Consider the following 7,426-nt stretch of genomic DNA (forward strand, 5'->3'; position numbering starts at 1 on the left):
ATATTGAACGTGTAAATTCGATTACTAGATCAAACTATTCAAAAACTGAACCTTATAAAAAGAACAGTTCGAGATGAATATAACTTTCTCTACTTTTATACTTAGCGCCATCAACGATAGAGTAGCAATTAGTAATTGAAGCTCTCAGGGCGAATACGCAGTAGAATATCATTGATATATTGCTTGGTTAGTGTTTCATCTTCACTTAGGCACTCATCTGTAACTTGCGTTACAACATGAAATGCAGATGATTATTTTTTAAGGGCCTTGTCCACCCCAATATCATCTTGATTTGAATAAAAAGAGCAAAATTAACAACATGCTCAACAGTGAAATGTTCAACAAAATCGGATGTCAAAAGATTTTATTAAAACATACAAATTTCAATAAGTGTAAGCCCCGATATAGTAACACTTGTTTGATTTTGCTCGTATTATTAAAATCAACTTGCATATGGGCATAACAATAATGTCCTTTATGTGAACCAAAGTCCACAAAGAACGTTGACTTTGCGTGTACACACTACATTCACAAATCATAATCCATTTATCACTCTTTATGTGTCAGATCTTTGAATTTCTCAGTAAAGGTGTATAAATAGTTTGGAACAATCAATTCCGTAATAAAAAATCCCCCTTTTGGTGAATATTCACTTATAAAAGACTACCTGAAGGATACCGACACGCAATGTACGATATTAATTGGGCAACACTTGTTAATCTTACAAATGATTTTAAGCAATGTAATTTGATATAGGCCTACATTTTCAGAGGGAATATTGAAACCAGTTTTTCTAAAAAAATATTAGGCTATTGCATACAACAATTAAAAACGATATGTAGCACTGTATTGTGCGAAATTCATATTTGTATACCATTTTTGTTTGTTTTTAAGTATGATATGGTTATAATTTGGTTAATAATATGGTTAATTTTGCACCTGATTATATGAAAACACAATTTTCTCGTAAATCATACCCTTACTCTCTGCGTACAGAAAATCACCTCAGTCTCCCAAACCAAAGTCAAACAGCTTTAAACGGAAATTTTCGTATGGGGGGGGGGGGGCTACAATTTATAACAAATTACCTATTCATTTATCGTCTAGTTCTACTATTCAGTCCTTTAAATCAAATATTCAATTATATCTCGGTTTTCCATAATCATTTTGCTTGCATTTTTTTTGGGGGGTAGTGATTTTTCAACCTTTTCATGCATTCGATTAAGTTTTGTGTATATTTTGTATATTTGTTGTATATGCATGTATTTATGTTTTAAAGGACCCCATGAGAGAACAGTGGTATCTTACTGATACCGCTGAAATGGGCCGTCCTCCATCTGTATGTTATGTTAAATTGATCATGTATATTATATGGAAATAAATACAAACAAACAAACAATAATTACATTAAAGGCGCGGGGGTGGGGGGACTGCATGGAGCAGATTAAGAAATGACAAATCCAACAGATGTCTAGAGACAATTTGGCCTCCTTTGGTCATGTTGGAAGACATGAGTGAAAACAAGGAAGAAGTGAAGCAAATAAAATAGATGTGCCATGACATTTGCTCCGGCGACATTATTGCTCCGATGGAAAATCTGAAGATTAAGCCAAACATGAAACCTATAAACCTCCAATATTAAATAAAATCTAATCCTTATTTGAACCCAAAACTCAATTAAAATCCCAACTCCAACCCTATGCACTCTGACATGTCTGAGATATTAAGACCGAAGCAAATGTCGCAGGAGTATGTTATGTCGTGTTAACTTACCGATATGGTTGTTATGGTTTCGTCTATGCTATTTTAATGCTCGTATGATCATTCAAATTCTAGGACAAGTATTTATCATTCTCACTAAAAAACCTAAATATAATATATAATATGCTATGAGTGTGTTCTGAAGAAGTATTTGGACATGATTTCAACCGAATCTGATCAAATAAATTACGCAAAGGAATAAAACAAACGATACAACAACGAACAACACAAAATAAAAAAAACCAAAGGACAGTCTGAAAAATTTGATTTTAGAATTAAATTTTGACCTTCAAGTAGAACCACATATTAAATTATGTCCAACGAGTCCTGAAGAGGTTCTAGGACGGAAAATATCCTACTCATTCACCCTTTCAGCCTCATATTGTAATGCACATCCCTTTGGTTAAAATTGACACTTTTCAAAATAATATTTTTTTGTCAATTTTTGTGGCGTGTTTAAAAAGTCAAAATTATATCTTGAAAGAAGCGCTTAAAAAGTACTTATGCCAATAGTTCTTTTGATTTTGTACGGCCTCTTAAAATAAGAAGGTCGAAAAGATGGGAAAGGTAAAAGAGCGAGCATTCTGTTTCATTTTTCCAAATAATCAGTGTATAATGATTATCATATAATTTATAACTTGGGGTGAAGGTCGAGCCGGTCGGAAAAGAATTCCAAGTCTTTGATTCGGTTTGAGGATGATGAAATATTGATAGGCTTAATGATCCAAAGAAAGACTGAGAGACAAAACCCTTTCTTAATTAAAGCTGATGATTCATTCGGCATTTAAGCCCTGATGTTGCGCCATCTCTATTTCGAGGTCTATGCATCATACAGGCCACATATATATATACCGACTCGATCCCTGAAAAATCGGTCACCTTGACCTATTACGAATTTCTATTGAAAAGGAGATATTTTCTTAACTAATCTGAATGTTAATGAGAAGTATATACATATATAAGGACGAGGGATGAAGCTTTATGATGAGTCAATTTCAAAAGAACAACATTAAACAGGTCAGCAATCCCATTAATCGGAATAAGTTCGAAATCATATGTAACCGAGACAGCGAGGAGAACGAACATTTTTTTCCAAATACTAATTTTATTTTGATACAATGCTATGATAATAGGATAATAGGTAATTCTAAAACACTTTCCAAATAGAGATTTGACTGCGATATTATATTTGTAACATTATGGTTATTTTAAGTTATGAATCGCCCACTCTTTGACCATATTTTTGTCAAGGTATATTGCACATTGAATAACGAAAAATACCTCGCATAATCGTTTAGGTAGACCAGGGGCGGAGGGGGGGGGGGTGGGGATACGTTCCTTTGTTACATGCTCTAACAGGGGCCGCGGAACGGTTTTCAGTGGGGGGGGGGGGGGCTGACCATGCAAAACATCATAATCATAAGGTCATTTTTACATTTTTGTACATGGTTTTGGAAAAAAGTGGGGTTGGGCTGAAGCCCCCAGCCCCCCGCTTCCGCGGTCCATGCATGTTTTAAAACAAACTAAAACTTTTTTAATCTACGATAGTAGGTTTCTATAATCGTGAGAATTTTTCGGGGAGTTTTGACCCTGATGTAAAACAAATGTGATTTGAACCACCCTTAAATGGTTGCTGACGTCACAACTCTGTTGACATTCAGTGACAGTGGTTGCTCATCCCCTTACTTACTTACTTAGTTTCAGTTGATTTGGGTTCAGCCGTGCATTTGATTTCAAGAATAGGGACACACCACAAGAAACAAAAGTTGCCATCTTTTGAGGGCGTTGTGTTTTTCTGTTTTTTTTTTCGTAGGTGGATTTGTGTATTCACAGAGTCATCAACCTGGCTGGGGCGTCATTGTAGACAATTCTCAATAAAACCAGTAGCGTAATGAGCTAAAAAAAATTGAAGGGGGCAGGCATGGCGTATGAGGCGAAATTTCTAAAAAGCTGCGAGCGTGCGCGCAAAACTTTTGAAATTTTGACTGATTTTTTTTCAAATAAAAGTTTTTGATATATAATTCAGAGAATAAGATGATATTTTATAATAATAATAATGATATAAGTATATTTATCCAAGGTAGCCACTTCAGTTTCGAAAACTGTTCTACCAGCGGGCCCTGCTATTATTATTACCCCGGCTTTAGCTGAGCTGCCTAGACGCTCAAGCATTCAAGGAATTTCTTCCTACCGGGTACCCAGTTACCTCACCTGGGCTGAGTGCAGCACAATGTGGATGAGTTTCTTGCTGAAGGAAATTGCGCCATGGCTGGGATTCGAACCCACTACCCTCTGTTTCAAAGTCAGTAGACTAATCCACTGAATTACAGTGAAATACAAATAATCAGAAAAATATCTGAAATAATAACCATATACGTGTTTTTAATATGAGAATGATCCTAATATCTACAAATGTTTTATATAAGGTAGAGATTATTCATCTGTCTTGTCTGTATGTCCGTCCATTCCGTCTTTCTGTCTGTACGCCATGAGTCTTTATTTGTTAGCATGTGCCCCTCCCTCATAATCCTACATCAAAGATGTACTCCTGACCTCACCCTATTCTATGGATTGCTTGGAGTATCTAAATATAGTGTGATGAATTTATACAAAAATATTAAAGATCACAAAAAATCCAGACAAATTTAAATGAAAATAATGATTACGGCAAAAATATAGAGAATTAATATGCCTCCCAGAAAGAACGCACACCTGTCTGTAAAGGGTTGAAAAATACCGGCCCTGATCACATCGAGATAGTACCCATTTTGCCCTCGCCACAAAACAACTCAGTCAGACGTTACACCTTGGGTAAAGGGTGCATTGTCAAAGCCAGACGAAATAAATGTATCGAATAAAATTGTTTGAAAATGAACTTATCAATGACATAAGCTTTCTGGTAATGAGCCATGACTAATAATTAGACGAGTCCGATGAGGCGAGTAATATAGATCAAGCGTGATTTTCATTAGGACGATTTTCTTTCAAAAAAAAAAACCTTCACAATATTTATCTGGGAGGTTAAAGAAGAAAAAAAATATTATGATAAGTAGATGAATGACGTTTACAGAACAATAAAAAAGTATAAAGAGAAAGAAACATAAATAAAATGAGATAGAGATAGAGAGAGAGGGGGGGGGGGTGGGTTGGGTGGAGGTGCAGATAATTAAGGAAAACAAACAAGTGGTTAAACATTTTAGAACCAAATGATATGTTGTAAATATATGTATGAAAATCGTCACAATTATTACTCCTATATCAAATCCAATGGTTTCATCTATAACAAATTATTTTATTCTTATCTTCTATTTTCAAACCACATGCGGTAATAATCACTTCGTATAAATTTTTCGAAACACTTGATCTGGTAACAAACTAAATACAAAACATCATGAAATTAGCAAGAAGATTGAATCAACTGAGTTTGAACCACTGAATGGAACTGCCTTTGATAAATTTGAGTGTCCCGTGCAACTGAGAACTTCTCACAATCTCGCCCTACTTTAAAAGGTAATTGAATCCTATTTTTCAAGATATCTTAAGTTGCCCCTAAACCATGCGCTGTGACGCGGAAGAATAAGAAATGCCTTTGCCTCTTGTCATGATTGTTGTTTATACATAGTTAATAGAGCCATGTCGATCACCCCTCAATGTGTTGATCCAACTGATTAATACGCTTATGATATTTCTTTTTTTTACAGGAAAGAAAAGATTCCATTATTCTAAGCTGAAATGGCTATAAATTCCTTGCTACTTCACTTACACCTAACTGTATGTAAAACACGAAGTGGTGGCGTATCAGGAAGGGGTCTGGTCGGCAGGAGGGGGCGGCCCCGTTCTCAATTTTTTTTCAAGAAATGAAATGAACGGAGAAAACATTGAGGCTTGATTTCAAATTCAGCTTCAATCAAAATGATTACGAATCGACTTTAGCACCCAAGACATTAAGAGCCATCAATCATGGTTAACACACGAACAGTATTATGAAACACAATTATCGTTTGGAATGTACCATAGCACTTATAGGTGCTTACTTTTATGATTACTTTACACTTATTTATTTTTGAGTGGTGAGTCCTCTTTGGTATAGTCTTGCAATTTTCTGATAAGATAATCCTCTATTTTTATGGCATTGCAATCTTTTACACACTTAGGTAAGAATGTGAAAAATTGCACCCCAATGCAGCACCGGTAGCCCAGTATAACTAAAAAAGGGAGAAAATCACCTTTTGCTCCTGTTTGCAACCAGGTGCCACTTTTCACCTTTTAAGGTACTTTAGTTTTATTCTGACGTTCAGTAGGTCAATAATTGCACCCTCTCCTAAGAGTACAACTCTTCACCCTAAATTGGTTTAAAATGTTGCTAATTGCATCCTTGAAGGGATGATCCAGAGTGAAAATATTCATATCCCAATAAATACAGTAAAATTCACAGAGCAAAATGCTGAAAATTTTATCAAAATCGGATAACGAGTAAAATAGTTAATGAATTTTAAAGATTCGCATCATTCCGGTGAAACAGTTCTAGGCATTTCTTTATGAATATTCATTAGGTGGGCTGATGATGTCATATCCCCACTTGCTATTTTGTATTTTATTATATGAAATTAGGTTTATTCAAAATTTTTCTACCAAGAACTAAAACAATTAGATTGACAACTGATTAAGTGCACTAGTTACTTATTGTCAAAACCTCTTTCATCATAATGGAGACACATCATTTACACATGAATGGAAAAAATGGAACAATTCTGATTTCATGTAATAACTTAAGAAATAGGAAAATGGGGACGTGACATCATCAGCCCACCTAATAAATATTCATAAAGACATGCCTAGAACTGTTTCACCAGAATGATGCGAATCTTTAAAATTCAATAACTTCGTTATTTGTTATCCGATTTTGATGAAATTTTCAGCATTTTGCTTTGTGAATTTTACTCTATTTATTAAGACATAGGTAGATATTTTCAGCCCGGACCATCCCTTTGAGGTTGCAACTTAGGCTTCTGAATGTGCCGCAGACTTGCATCCTCAAAAGACCTCCTAGTCTTGCAATTGAAGGGTGCAAATTTGCAGCCTTTTTATATTATGTGTGATTATTTACGTATTGACAGTGTATACAGTATAATAAAACACACTACAAATACACCGCCTGTGTTAACTCCATTTATTGTCTGCAAATTCTGAGCTGAAAAAATGAAGTCCCTATTCTTGCTAGATAGTTTTTTTTTTACTTGCATCTATACCCTCTTTAAATCCTGTTCCATGATCGCATTGTCATGTTTAGAGGAGTTGTTTTGTAATTGGTTAAGTATAAGTCTAAATTCTAACTTTAATACCCGGATAAAACCGAAACGATGCCACAATAGGAGCCCATATAGTTACCCTGTGACATATTTCATGTTACTGTGTTACGTAGACATACAAAACCAAATCAGCTACAACAACAACAGCAAGACGAGTCATAAATCAAGCAAATACAAAGACGGAATTGTGCAATTATGTCTGGGAATAACATTAAGACTGCTTAGGAATTAAGTGAGAACATTTATTACCCGAAAAGAAAGTTATTCACCTGAAGCTTAACATGACAAGATCCAGATGGCCAATTTTCCAATTTTAAAGAATGGTCTTTGGTCTCACTATGCTGTCTAAGATTGAA

Source organism: Lytechinus variegatus, chromosome 12 (genome assembly GCF_018143015.1).
Source record: "Lytechinus variegatus isolate NC3 chromosome 12, Lvar_3.0, whole genome shotgun sequence".
Taxonomy (NCBI): Eukaryota; Metazoa; Echinodermata; class Echinoidea; order Temnopleuroida; family Toxopneustidae; genus Lytechinus; species Lytechinus variegatus.